The sequence below is a fragment of the Myotis daubentonii genome, chromosome 11, assembly GCF_963259705.1.
Source record: "Myotis daubentonii chromosome 11, mMyoDau2.1, whole genome shotgun sequence".
Taxonomy (NCBI): Eukaryota; Metazoa; Chordata; class Mammalia; order Chiroptera; family Vespertilionidae; genus Myotis; species Myotis daubentonii.
The window spans coordinates 26689740-26703834 of record NC_081850.1 but is presented as its reverse complement, the minus strand read 5'-3'; positions in this window follow the sequence as shown (position 1 = coordinate 26703834).

The window sequence follows — 14095 nt, the reverse complement described above, 5'->3', positions numbered from 1 at the left end:
TCTGAGAAACATCTATCTGCTGCCTCCTGCACGCCCCCTACTGGGGATTGAGCCCACAACTGAGGTATGTGTCCTGACCAGGAATCACACTGGGGAGCCACAGGGGCTAGGGCTGGTCCTCTTTTTTTTATGTAGTTCTGCAAGAATGTCGTTCTTTACCTTTCTATCTATCATACTTTTTTTTCTCTTTTTGATCTGATACTGAAACAATATTCCCAATGAAGAACTCTCTAGGCTGGTTGCAGTAAACAAATATTTTAATTAAAATTGGTAAAAAGTAAATAATAACAATAGTATTTATACACTACTGAAAATGGCTAGTCTGTTATTTCCAACTCAATAAACGAAGCAAGACTAAAGTAACGTATACCTGATTGGTTACCAGCTTTTCCTACATCATGCAATCTTAAGGCTATATTTAAAAGATAGACAAAATGTGTTAATAAAATAGAATGCATATAGGAATAGTATATTTTTAACTTGCAAATAGCAGCACTCTATTTTCTTGTAATACATTTTGATTTACATACTCATGGCTTTTCAGAAAAATTATTGTGTAAGATTTTTTTATATAACCATCAATGAAACTAAGTCCCACACTTCATATTCTTGAAGTTAATAGTTATTTATATAAATAATTGTCCATTTTATAAATATTTATTAAGCACATATAGGTTCCAAACATAGTTCAAGGTAATGTTGATTTGAGAAAGGGAAATTCAGAAATGTAAAAGAGAGAAGGTCACATTTGAGTTGGGCCTCAAGGAATGCCAATGAATTTACCAAATATAAGGTTTGAGAAGGGGTTTCTATGCAAGAGTGACAGCATTAGCAAAGTCAAAGAAGTTTGAAAAAGCATGAAACATTTAAAAACATAAAGTAGGTCAGTGTGCTTAGAGCACAGTTTTTATGGAGGAGAGTAGAAACATAAATTAGGAATAAAATCAGTGTCTTATATGCAATCCTAAGAAATTCATAATTCGTTTTATAGGTAAGAGGGAATAGGGGCAAGTCACGATTAAAGTGTGTTTAGTAAAGATAATGCTGGTGGTGATGTTTGTAAATAATGTTGGCTAATGGTAAGAGCAAAGACTAAGAGACTAGTTACTATTGAATAAGTCATGAGAGAAAGATGACCAGTCTCAAAATATAAACATTAATTTTAAGAAATTCTAAGTATAAGAGAAAGATACACCCATTATCTTATAAATATAGCTTTGATAATGTATCCCTAAATGTGTTGCTTTATTTTTCTTTCATTTAAGACCTTTTTTTCTATTTATTTTACAGTTCAGTAAGATCTTGATCAGGTGACAATTACTTTTTCTATAATATTCTACATTATTCATTGCAAATAATATTCATTTGCGATCTCGGATATTTCCCACTGTTCTCAGTCTTCCAGTTTTCTTATAAAACACCAGAGGCCTGGTGCACAAAATTCATGCACAGGTAGGGTCCCTAGGCCTGGCCAGTGATCAGAGCTGATTGGGGCCTTCTGGCTGCCGGCAAGGGCCTTTCTTCATTCCGCACCACCCACTGGTGGTTAACGCATGTCATAGCGAGTGATCAAGCTCCCAAGGGGACACTTTGCATATTAGCCATTTATATATATAGACTAGAGGCCTGGTGCACAAAAAATTTGTGCAGTCGGCGGGTGGGGGCGGTCCCTCAACCTGGCCTGTGCCCTCTCGCAGTCTGAGACCCCTCAGGGGATGACCACCTGCTGGCTTAGGCCAGCTCCCCGGGGGATTGGGCCTAAGATGGCAATCAGACATCCCTCTGACAGCCCGGCAGCCCTCGGGGGATGTCCACTTGCCAGCGTGGAACAGGCCTAAACTGCATTTGGACATCCTTAGTGCTGCTGAGGAGGCAGGAGAGGCTCCCACCACCGCCGCTGTACTGGCAGCCATCAGCCTGGCTTGTGGCTGAGCAGAGCCTCCCCATGTGGGAGCGCACTGACCACCAGAGGGCAGCTCCTGCATTGAGTGTCTGCCCCCTGGTGGTCAGTGTGTGTCATAGTGACCAGTCATTCCCAGTCTTTCTGCTGTTAGGGTCAGTTTGCATATTACCCTTTTACTATATAGGATAGAGGCCTGGTGCACGGGTGGGGCCAGCTGGTTTGCCCTGAAGGGTGTCCCGGATCAGGGTGGGGGTCCCCACTGGGGTGCCTGGCCAGCCTAGGTGAGGGGCTGATGGCTGTTTTCAGGCTGGCCACACTCCCTTCAGGTGGGGGTCCCCACTGGGGTGCCTGGCCAGTCTGGGTGAGGGGCTGAGGGCTGTTTTCAGGCTGGCCGGTGACTGAAGCTCCCAGCCTCTCCTGTTTTTTTTTCCTGGGATTTATTTACCTTCTATAATTGAAACATTGTTGCCGTCACTGGCGCTCCCAGCTCTGAGGCCGTGGCTGGCTGAAAGCAGGTATCTGGGGTTTGTTTAGCTTCTATAATTGAAACATTGCTGCTTTTGGGCTCAAAGCCAGGCCGCGGCAGGCAGGGAACCTTGGCTTCTTCCATCACTGGAGCAAGCAAGCCTCCTGCATGCTTCAGCTGCGTGGCTGCCGGCCACCATCTTTGTTAGCAGTTAATTTGCATATCGCCCTGACTAGCCAATGGGAAGTGTAGCAGAGGTATGGTTAATTACCCTTTTGTCTTTTATTAGATAGGATAGTAAATACAATTGTTAATATTAAGTGCTCATTGGAAAGCACATTCCACACCACTTAAACCCATTCTTTCCTATTGCATAAGCACCCACTGCATGCCAATGCCACCAATTGCACTAAGCTTACTAGTCTAAACAGAGTGAGTAAAAATGCCTGACTGCACCTGCCTGTACTGTCCTCTGAAGTTATAGTCTGTCTTCATTCCTAGAAGCAGATTTCCAAGATAGTGCTCATTTACATTTCCACATGATGGTTAAAATTTAATACAGGGAAAAAGAAGCTTTGGGTTATTAAAATAAGGGTTCCAATATTTGGTTATGATATATTGTTTCAGAGATAACTCCTTGAATATCCAATAATATCAAGTATTTTGGTCTTTGCCATTTACTAGTCAAAATTTGTATTAACCACCCAACCAATGGGACATCCAGTTGACAGAGAGAGCTAATGTGAAACAGAAATATATATATACTAGAGGCCCGGTGCACAAAAATTTGTGCACTCGGGGGGGAGGGGGGTCCCTCAGCCCGGCCTGTGCCCTCTCCCAGTCTGGGACCCCTCGGGAGATAACGACCTGCTGGCTTAGGCCTGCTCCCGGGTGGCAGAGGGGAGGCCTAATCCCTAGGTGTAGCCCCTGGTCGGGCTCAGAGCAGGGCCGATTGGGAGGTTGCGATGCCACCCTCAGTCACGCTCAGGGCAGGGCCGATTCGGGGGTTGGGGCACCACCCCCTGTCACACTCAAGGCAGGGTCCATGGGGAGGTTGTGGCACCACGCCCTGTCACGCAGAGAGCAGGGCCCATCAGGGGGTTGGGGAGCTCCCCCCTGTCACGCACAGAGCAGGGCCCATCAGTGGGCTGGGGAGCTCCCCCCTGTCATGCACAGAGCAGGGCCCATCAGGGGGTTGGGGAGCTCCCCCCTGTCACACACAGAGCAGGGCCCATCAGGGGGTTGGGCCGCTGCCCTCTATCACCCACAGAGCAGGGCCGATCAGGGGGTTGGGGCGCCGCCACTGTCACACTCAGGGCAGGGCCGATGGGGAGGTTATGGCTCTACCCCATCACACACAGAGCAGGGCCCGTGGGGTGGGGGGGTTGGGGCGCCGCACCCTGTCACACACAGAGCTGCAGGGCGATCAGGAGGTTGTGGAGCTCCCCCCTATCAGGCACAGAGCAGGGCCGATCAGGGGGTTGGGGCGCCTTCCCCTGTCAGGAACAGAGCAGGGCCGATAGGGAGGTTGTGGCCCCACCCCCTGTCACACACAGAGCCACAGGGCCATCAGGGGGTTTGGGCGCTGCCCCCTGTCATGCTGATCCTGGTGCCGGGAGACCTCGCGGCTCCACTGATCCCGGTGCTGGGAGGCATATTACCCTTTTACTATATAGGATAGAGGCCTGGTGCATGGGTGGGGGCTGGCTGGTTTGCCCTGAAGGGTGTCCCGGATCACGGTGGGGGTCCCCACTGGGGTGCCTAGCCAGCCTGGATGAGGGGCTGAGGGCTGTTTGCAGCTGGTCACACACCCTTCAGGGTGGGGGTCCCCACTGGGATGCCTGGCCAGTCTGGGTGAGGGGCTGAGGGCTGTTTTCAGGCTGGGACTGAAGCTCCCAACTGCTCATTTTTTTCTTTTTCTTTTTTTATTCTGAGCCAGCTTTAGCTCTGAGGCTCCAGCTCTTAGGCCTCCGCTCCTGAAAGCATGTATCTGGTTTGTTTAGGTTCTACAATCGAAACTGTATCAACTCCAGCTCTGAGATCCTGGGCGGGCTCGCTGAAAGCTGGTTTCTGGGGTTTTGTTTAGCTTCTATTTTTGTAACTATGTTTCAAACGGCAAGCTCAGAGGCCTGCAGCGGCAGGCGGGGGATGTTGGAGTCCTCCGTCACTGAAGCAAGCAAGCTTCATGTTAGTTTCAAGCTGTCTGGCTGCCGGCCGCCATCTTGGCTGGCAGTTAATTTGCATATCGCCCTGATTAGCCAATGGGAAGGGTAGCGGTTGTACTCCAATTACCATGTTTCTCTTTTATTAGAGAGGATTTCTGATATGAAATAGATTAAGAGCCTGATATGAAATAGATTAAGTTTAAAGGAAAAAATGTCAGAAACTGGCCCCTTCCAAATCACAACTGCAAAATTAAAGGGAAGAGGAAAACAAGAATTAACAGGATTCTTTATAAAACAACCAGGAGATTTTAGTGGATTTCAAATTCAATATAAGCCAATAGTGCAATGACACCAATTATGAGGTGTGCTGTGCCAGCACAGCCAAGGGTTCAGTGAGCCTGAGGAGGGGTGGCAAAGGATGTAGAAAAGACAGACAAAGAGAATAAGCTGGGTCTAGGTCAGTGATGGCGAACCTATGACACGCGTGCCAAAGGTGACACACGAACTCATTTTTTTGGTTGATTTTTCTTTGTTAAATGGCATTTAAATATATAAAGTAAATATCAAAAATATAAGTCTTTGTTTTACTATGGTTGCAAATATCAAAAAATTTCTATATGTGACACGGCACCAGAATTATGTTAGGGTTTTTCAAAATGCCGAAAGGCCAAGCTCAAAAGGTTCACTATCACTGGTCTAGGTGGATCTTCCTGTGCCTGGCTAAGGCCACAGAGAGAGATCCAGACAGCAAGGTGAGCCTTTATTTTATAGCCAGAGGTAAACAAGGTAGTGGTCACCATAGTTACAATGTTCTTGTGAGTTTCACTTGTTTTGGCAGCACTTGCTGCATCTCCCATAGCCCATTAGCTACCCAGATAAGATCTAGGGAGCAAGGTCAAGCCTAATTATGCTAAGAGGGCTGTGCCCTCTAAGCTGGGACTTGTTTGTGGCTTTGCCAACAGGTCCGTTGGAGGCTTAACACTACAGTGAGAGAAAATGCTAAGCAATTGAATAAGGGGGTGGGGAGAACTATGCAGGAGCTAATATAATGTGTTTCATTAATACAGAAACAAAAATTTGTAGAGTTTGAGTCACAGGTAGAACATGGCCACAGTTTAAGGGGAACACTGATAAATTGGAATGTGCCTCTTCATCTTTTAAATGATGCAATGTTACAATTACTAGCCCAAGAGAGAAACTTGAAAGTCACCTTTGACTTCTACCGTCCCTTTCACTCCTCACATCCAACTAATTAATAATTTTGTTAATATAGTCAACATCTATTTACCCCTGTATCCTGAGCACTGAGCCCCAACATCTAAGGCAGTGGTGGGCAAACCGCGGCTCGCGAGCCACATGCGGCTCTTTGGCCCCTTGAGTGTGGCTCTTCCACAAAATACCATGTGCGGGCGCACATGTACAGTGCGATTGAAACTTCGTGGCCCATGCGCAGAAGTCGGTTCTCGGCCTGGGCGAGTCTATTTTGAAGAAGTGGCGTTAGAAGAAGTGGGGGGTGTCAGTTGGTCGGGCAACGGGAGACAAGGCGCAGGCGGGCCGCGGGATACGCAGTGCGGGGGAGGTACACTGTTTTGAGGTACGTTCGCTGAGGTCGACCCCTTCCAACTCTCCCATCCACACTCGTCTTGTATACTTGTTTCAGTTAGAAGAGTGTGGATGGGAGAGTTGGAAGGGGTCGACCTCAGCGAACGTATCTCAATCAGATTGAGGACGTTTTTAGCAAAGGCCAGCTTAGGAGTACCCTAATTAAGTTAATAACAATGTACCTACCTATATAGTTTAAGTTTAAAAAATTTGGCTCTCAAAAGAAATTTCAATCGTTGTACTGTTGATATTTGGCTCTGTTGACTAATGAGTTTGCCGACCACTGGTCTAAGGCAATGATCCTCAACTGGAGGACAATTTACCCCCAGGAGAATCTTGCAGGTGAGGCTGCTACTGGCATCTACTGGGCAGAGGCCAGGGGTGCTGCTAAAGATCTTACAATGGACTACACAGCCCACCTCTCATCAAAAAATTATCCAACCCAAATGTCAATAATGCGGAGGTTAAGAAGACCTGATGCAATGCTACAAGGAAAAACAAGTTTCCTAGTGCTCCTGGCCTCACAGAGCTTCATATCAAATGAGAGTGAATGAAAACACCAATGTACTTTATTGGAGATGCATTATTTTGAGAGAGTCCAAGGTAGGTAAGGCAGCACAATGATGCCTTCAAGGACTCAGTCTCTTTCTACCTTTTCTCCATCACCACTCTTTTTATGTATACTGTCAGGGATGTAAAAATGGTTGCTGCATCTCCAGATTTATATCTATGCCGGGCAGAAAATTTCCTTTTATTCAGAAATACATATCCTCCCAAGAATTCTGCCTATATCTTATTAGAAGTTTATCACATGGCAAAAGAATATTAAAAACTGACGGGTTGTTTTGTTGTTGTTGTTGTTGTTGATTGGTTGGTTACTATTCTGAATAAACCCAAAATCTAATAGTGAGGAATAGAAGAGACTTAATTTGAGATTAACCTGGAGACTGCCACAACAAATGAACAAGCCATCAAGATATGTAATAATTATAGTGGTATGAAAGAAACACAGCGTGCTTTCCTTACATATGACGGAAGGTATCTAATTTAGATGGGTGACTAGAGAAGATTAGCTGAAGAAGCGAAAATTTAGTTGAAACCTGGAAGATAGGTAAGCTGCTGGAAAAGTTCATACAAAGGGCTATGATAAAAGCCAAGTCCTTATCATCCGTAACAGAATGTTAAAAATGCTACCTTTGATTTTTTTAAGATAATAAATAGAAGTTTAAATATACAATTTAGAAATAAAGAGGCAAAATTCGAAGAATCAACTTGAAGAGCTGAAAATTACTGCACCTGGAAGTGTGATTTGTGTGTGGAAAGGACTGGGGCAGAAGATCCCTATAGTTCTTCATTAACCTTGGCTTTTGAGAAGGAAATTTTAAAGAAGAGAGTGACTCCTGAAAATCTCAGTAAAGAATGATTGATTGCAGAATTTAGGTCACTAAGCAGAAGTTTATTCTTAAATTTTTCTGCTATAAAATAGGAATCTTTAGTCCAGCCAACATGGCTCCGGGGTTGAGCATCTACTATGAACCAGGAGGTTATAGTTGGATTCCCAGTCAGGGCACATGCCCGGGTTGTGGGCTCCAGTACAGAGCTTGCAAGAGGCAGCCAATCAATGATTCTCTCTCATCACTAATGTTTCTCTCTCTCTCTTCCTCTCCCTTCCTCTCTGAAACAATAAAAAAAAATATTTAACAAAAATAGGAATCTTTAGACTTTTAATTTGGGGAATAGGGAAAGAAAGGGCAATGAATAAAATCTATTACGGCTTTTGAACAGAAACTGTTAGTAAAATGAGTAAGACCAGTTACTAATCAATTAAGTAGACTATACATGGAAATACACTCTTGCATTCTTTTTGTAGGTTTCAAAACAGTCTCCTAAAATGCATTTCTGCAACGTTCTTTCCTTCTAGTCTTCAGATTTAGTGAGGCTTGTATCAATACATTTGCTAAAAATGGAATAGAATATTACCACAAGATGGCAGCTTTGAACATATTTCAAAATGTTGATTATGAGCATCAAATGCCTCCTAAAATGAACAGTGAAGACAACTGCTATTCCTCATCTGGTTTAAAAATGTTCATATGATCTTTGCAAGCAGAAGAAATGCATTTTGGGGGGGCTGGGGAGGGGGATAGCTTGTGAGATTAGTAATCATGACATGGCTTCAATTCCCAACCAAATAATAATAACAAAAACGTATTTCCATATTGACTAAAACTCTCCTGTAGGCATTGTCCTCCTTCATCACAATCACTTATCATCAGGCCCCTCTCTGGGCCACAACATGAAGAATGAGTGGCATATCACTCGAAGGATTTCACATATAATAGATGATGCCAGTACCAAAGACACTGATAGGTTGTGACATTGGCGAAGGGGCTAGCCAGCTATGGGGATCAGCTCCATTCAGCCACTGAGACTACAAGTAATGAAAGTCATGGGAAACTTTGTAAATGTATACCTACAGCTTTCAAATAAAAACTGGCCTAACAAGAGGCTAAAAATAGTAACAATTCATATTACTTTGAAAATAGTCCAATTTATAGAATAGTTTCAAGAATATAATGAATTCCCACATACAATGCACCTAAATTTACCACTTGTCAATATTTTGCACATTTCCTTTGTCATTCTATTTCCCATAAAATTATGTACATATTAAGATTTTTCCTCAACAAGATCGAAATTAAATAGGAGACATCATGATCCTTTGTCCCTATTTTCATGGGTCTCCTAATGAAATGGCATTCTCTTACATAACCACAACACAATTGTCACTTTCAAGAAATGTAACATGGATACAATATCACTTCCTAATATATAGTCCATATTAAATTGCTCCAATCGTTCCAATACAGTTCTTTAGAGTAATTTTTTTAAATAACTAATCCAAAACTTCAAAAAATGAAAATAGTATGACATAAAAACATCAAAAACATAAGAGAAACGTATTTAACTCAAATTTAGTAAAGCCAATAAACCCAAAAAGTAGGGGGAAAGGGCGAAGGACTGTCTATCAAATTTCCTTAAAAAAAAAAAAAGTCAACACCTGTTTATGAGATGCAGCATTATAGGGTCAACTTGGCAATCAAACAGTCCTGGGCTGGCTTCAGGTCTCTCCTATTATTGGCAATGTCTCATTGAGAGAGTTGCATTACTACTTTAAACTTCAGCTTTCTTGTCTGTGAAATAAAGGCAGTTCTTATAATATAGGGAATTTTAGAATATTAAAAATAACTTTTTGTGGCAAGTATATCCCCCCAATGCCTGGAATATAGTAAGTGCTTAATAAATTTAACTTTCATTCCTAGAATCGTATGAAAATTTAACTCTTTCTAACAACCTCCTTTAAAAAAACAATGGTTTGTCAAAAAGGAATTTATGCTCCAAAGTTAAATCTTGTGGTTCATGATGCCATGTTGCACACCGGTTTCCAACTGAACGCGCTCATCCCACTGCCATCGAGGGGCATGTCACAGCTAATTATCTGTCATCACGCCCTGTTGCATAGGCAGTACCTCGCCTGCTGCTGCTGGGACCTCCGTGCTGTCTGCTGATGCATTTGCATCGCCTCCTGAGTGTCTCTGCTGCGTATGGATCACACAGAATAAAGCCCAGGGGCGAACTGGCAGGCCCGTCTGAATTGTGGAACATAGCTAAGGCCCCTCCTCATTACTTAGTGAGTAATGTGAGGGATGTTCGCTGGTTCACACACCCTGGCAGTGTAAACGGTCATCTGCTGCCTCATCTGCTTTCTGGCGTCTGGGGTGCAGGGCCAGATCGGCTGAGGAACTTCACGAGCACTTATGCAAATAGCTATGGGAGCTCCTGGGTTTGGCAAGGTTTCCTGTCAGAAGCCTCATTTGTGGCTGCACCGTCTGCCTCCTTTGTGCTTCCACAGCTCTGTGAGGCAATCTCAAAATAGATCTCCCTCTCCGAGACTCATGCTGCATTTGTGCCTTTACCACCGAAAGGCTAAAACCCTTCTCGCTATGTTTACCAGGCCCTGTTCCGTGACGGCGATGTTTCTGTTTAAATTCTTAAAGAACATATATTTAAGATGGAATCAGACTATGTACATCTAGTTTTCCAAATTAAGAGGAAATCCATTTCACGAACTGATTCTCCAATTTATATTCAAAACACAGAAGTAAATTCTTAAAGCATAGGTAGATGTAGAACAATGAGTCCTAAACTGTTAGGCATACGTATATAATATTATAATTTTGTCCCATTACAAACTTTATTCCTTCAAATAAGCTGCATAATACATACTTTAAAAACACAAAAACAAATTTTGTGGAGGGGTTATATTCCAGTGAATGAATCACAAAGAAACTATGGAATCTGCAACAGTTTATTCTTACTGAAGGACAAGGACAGTTCATCTTGATAGGAAATTTATTTCACTAATGGGTGAAATTTCTTAATGCTTCCTTCTCTTTTCTCTACATTAGACTATACATTTTATTGTGAGACTTCTATGGAAACTAAATTCAAAATTTGCTTAGAAATGAAGGAAAAATACAGCATTATAAATGAGCCCCAAGGATGGAAGTTCATCTACCCTAAGCTGTGAAAACCACTGAAAATAAGTGATGTTTAAAATCATTTCCTCTAGATGTCAGTATAGTCCCAGGACTTTCAAATCTTAGCATTCACGGAAAAAAAAATAAGAGCACAGTAAATATGTTTATTGCCAGTCCATACTATTAATACATTAGAAAGGTTTTTCTCTTGAAAACTGAGCTAAATTGCAACTGTGAATGTTCTTCTGCAGATGACAGGATGGATTTTGTACCCGAAAGAACAAAAGGTGGCTATGATGGATTTCTGCAAGCACACTTCATTTTCCATATCATTTTTAACATTGTAAGGCCTTATCATTCATTGCTGGATATCATAATTTATGTTCTCCTTTATAAAGACATTCATATTTTAAAATTTTTATCTTCAATAATTATTGTTATCCTTTACAATAAGTGGCCTCAATCCAACATGCCCATTGGCATGGACTCTTGACTTATATCTTTATCATCCACAGTGTAGATCTGTTTAATTAGACTAACAGAATTTAAAAAGTCATGCAACGACATACAAAGATTTGAATGAGTGTTTAGTTGATATGTATCACAACCTATATACTCTATTAGAATATTGGAATCCCCATTCCTTCAGCCACAGAGAATTTTTTCCTCTTCTCTTCAAATGAAGTTTCCTTAGTAGTCTATATATCATCTGGGTGCCTCTCAATAATCAAACTAGATAAGTAATAGTGACACTTCTATATCTATGGATCTAATGCATTTCAGAAATTCATTACATCCCCTCATCTTAATTTTCTCCACATTTTATTTTGAAACATGTCAATTTCTCAGAAAATTGAAAAAGCAAAACAATGAATACTCATATGCACTCATCTATTTCATTAATCAGGTGTTAGCTCTCTAAGCAAATGCTCTGACATTCCCTTTTAGGTAGAAAATATTTCTGAGGCATAGAAATTTGTTGTGACTCTAGAGCCTCAGAAGTATATATAACCCTGACTGTTTTCATAAAATCTTCAGTCCGACTCTTACACTGCATGACATATAAAGAGTTCGTGTACACATGTATGTGTCTGTCTGACTACTGGCATGATTTTTAGTCCCCCCAAGAGGCTGGAGTTCTGGATCAGGCAGATAACAGCAGCTAAGAAAGAAGAAGATGGTGAGATATTTCCAATCCCTGCCAGAACTCACACTACAGGGCGGGCACAACCTCCATTCCTCTGAACACCCAGAACACTGCATGTCGTAACAGCACTGCAATTACTCTGTCACCTGAAGAGGGAGGAATTATGGAGACGGCTAGATAACCTGGGTTTGCTGATCTGTAAGACTGGAAAATCCAGAAACATGGTTCTAATGACCTCACAGACACCCCTTCCATTTATGGCAAACTATAAAGTAGTCCCTCCCTACTCAAAGGAGACAGACACTTAAAACACACACACACACAAACTAAACTTCATGATGGAAGTGGTCCTGCCTGCTACATAAATGAATATATACTTACTCATGTATCACTTCCAATGGCTGAAAAATCATTATCCTATCCTAAGCACCAAATTTTAGTTACTCAATTTGCTACCATGGTCTATGATCTATGTCACTCTCAAAGTAGAAGGTGAAAGTTCATTTATCACATTTCTCCAGAAAATGAAATTGGAACTGTGCATACTTTTTTAGAGGCTTTATTTTGCACTTTGTCAAATCATTTAAATTTTTTTTTCAGTATGTGCTTAAGGACTTTTCTTCTTTTTAAAGACTATTTTGGGAGATGTCTAGAGCAATTATTTTATAAGTTTAAAATACTGTTTTAGTTTCCTAACAAACTACCATGAACTTGATGGCTTAAAACAACACAAACCGATTCTCCTACAGCTCTGGAGACAGATGTCCAAACCCGGTCTCCCTGGCTGGAATCAGTGTCGGCAGACTGCGTCCCCAGAAGGCGCCAGGGGCGAGCCCTTCTCCTGGCCTGTTCCAGCCCCTATGGGGCTCCATTCCCTGCATTCCTTGGCTCGTGGCCCCTTTCTCCATCTCCGAGGTCAGCAGGGCCAGGGACTGACTTTGCCACGTCACATGGCCTTCTTCTCTTCCGTTCCTCGAGTCTCCCTCTGCCTTCCTTGTAGAATACTTGGGACTGCATTTAGGGCCCGCCCAGATAATCTATGATCATCTCTCCGTCTCAAGATCTTTAACGTAAGCAGGACTGCAACGTCCATTTTGTCATATAAGGTAACAGTCCCAAGTTCCAAGGATTAGGCCCTGGATATCTTCGGGGGCCATTTTTTGAGCCCACCACAAATGCTTTCCCTGTGTGCCCATACTGAGAAATTGGCTCACTTATTAGCAATAGAGGAAAATGGAGCTAGTTCCAAATTCTTCATTTTTCTTCATGAAGCTGTCATGGAAAGTTTATGTTTAGCCTCTCCTCTGGCAATGATAGGAGATGCTAAATCAAGGCTGTAAAACTTGACAGGGGAATTCTGGCACGGTGTCATAAATCTTCCATGAAATTTCCTGCTCTCCAATTGTTTTCCCTCCTCTCCACAAAGAATCCTTGTTTTCTGCTACGTTCCCACTCAAACTACTTCTATGATAAACATTTTGGTTTAACCATTTAGCATAGATTTTCAAATTCTTCCCCTTAATCTTAGCTGTAGTTTCCCTTTTCTTGGAACGTTCATGTAGTCACAATAGCTTTGTGTGTCACAGCCTTCCCACGAATGATGAGGAATCCACTTGCCCTTATAACAATACCTTCCAAATACAGGAGGAGTCACAAGGGGGCGCCCTCAGTCCATTGCTCTTTGTAGACAGAGCACTCCCCTCAGGTTTTCTCAACCATCCTAGTAGCTTTCATCACACCCCTCTGTGCTGACAACCCCCACATCTCTCTGTGAGCTTTGGTTTCACATATTTAACTGTGGGCTAGACAAATTCATTTGACTTGCTCTCAAGAGCTTCAAATTCTACATATCCAAAATGGAGCAATTTCTTTTTCCTACATAAAAACGCCTCATCCTCCGTTATGGTGTGCCTCAGTTGCAAGTGCCACCACTGCCCCTGAGTCACTGAGGCAGGAACCTGGGGGTCATCTGGATTCCTCCTTTCTCCTTCATCTGCCAAGTGGCTACCCCATCTTTACATTTCATCCGCACCACCTCTGTTCATTTGTCCTCCAAAATCATTTTCAATTCTCTTCCCCTTTTTACCATTGCCTCGCTGGATTTTTCCAGAACTTAAGAAAGGCCTCAAATATTTTCATTTGGGGAGACTTTCACTATATTAACAACTGAAAACCAGAAAGCTAACTCAATTATAAACCATAAAGTATATGTTAAATACTTAGGTTAAATAATGATCTCAATGTAAGTGACACTGTACTATTCATGAGAAA